At 39.6% G+C, this 1,236-nt stretch overlaps 1 long non-coding RNA gene across 1 annotated transcript in view; it reads right to left on the bottom strand.

Moving 5' to 3' along the window:
• Nucleotides 1–824: 824 nt before the first annotated feature.
• LOC125040874 overlaps nt 825–1,236 on the bottom strand; it is a 1,557-nt gene continuing 1,145 nt past the window's right edge. The window contains exons 3-4 of the long non-coding RNA XR_007116232.1: nt 1,189–1,224; nt 825–980 (exon numbers count right to left, since the gene is read on the bottom strand). This is a non-coding gene — a long non-coding RNA (uncharacterized LOC125040874). The remainder of the gene's footprint in view (nt 981–1,188; nt 1,225–1,236) is intronic.

Raw genomic sequence — 1,236 nt, 5'->3', positions numbered from 1 at the left:
TTTTGCGATCTGAGCCCTAGAATATATGGAAGATTCGGAGGCGGCGGCGAGTTTTTTTCTTTTATGTAAGATATATGGTCTCGCAGGACAGTTTGGAATAAAAAAAAAAAAAAAAAAAAAAACGCTAAGGAATTTGCCAAAAGAACGGTATTGAAGTGGAGCGACAAATAAGGAGAGTGGAGGTTGGGAACCTACACGTGCGCGAGAGAAAAAGATGGAGAAGGATTTGGCGGTAGAGAAACGATGACCATGATTATTGGCCCAAGAAGATCCTGATAATAATGCAGATTGAAAGCGTTGGCGGAGAGAACGGGCCGGAGACGAAGATTATTAAATCATCAACATTTAGTGAAGACCAAACCCCTGGCGTTATAACTAAAATAATGCCATCAACAGCAAGAAGGCAGATTCTGTTTCGTTAAAAATTGGTTAGTCACAAAGCAGACATTCTGTATTTTGTTACCTCATTGCTACCTCAAGAAGACTCCTCAGTGTTAGGATCAAAAAGACAAATTTTTAGTGTGTTGGCTTCTGTTATATTATTAGTTAATTCTCTTTTAACTCGACATCGTATTGGTCGCATTCACTCACAAATTGAAAAACTCCGCCATGATCATATAGAACACACACACACACACACACACACGCAACACACACACACACACACACACACACACACACACACACACACACATATATAACTATATGTGTTTGTGTGTGTGTATGCATATGTGTATATATACATGTATATGTCTGTCTGTATGTATGTACGTATGTACGTATGTGTGAGTGTGACAAATATATGGGTAATGCAAAATAAGAAGACTGATATCAACCTTTATTTCTCAAATCGTGACATCGCCAGTTGCTCGCCGAGACCGAACGACTGAGCGCTGTGCCGATGAGCCTCACGCCGAGCCGTGATCACCTGTGGTAAAGTGAATTCCCCTCCAGGCCTTCGTAAGAAACTGAGCGCTTTCCTGTGAAAGGAAAGGAGTACTAATTATCAATCTGATACACACACAGTTATAAACATATGTACATTCATGCACGGACACACACACACACACACATATATATATATATATATATATATATATATATATATATATATATATATATGTATATACACAGACACACATATGCGCACATATGCACACACACACATATAAATGAGGGTTGACTCACCTTTACTCCCTGGCGGACGGCTTGGGCCACTTTTTCCTGCAAAAGGAA

This window comes from Penaeus chinensis, chromosome 29 (genome assembly GCF_019202785.1).
Source record: "Penaeus chinensis breed Huanghai No. 1 chromosome 29, ASM1920278v2, whole genome shotgun sequence".
In the NCBI taxonomy this organism is placed as follows: domain Eukaryota; kingdom Metazoa; phylum Arthropoda; class Malacostraca; order Decapoda; family Penaeidae; genus Penaeus; species Penaeus chinensis.
This window is presented reverse-complemented; position numbering and strand designations above follow the sequence as displayed.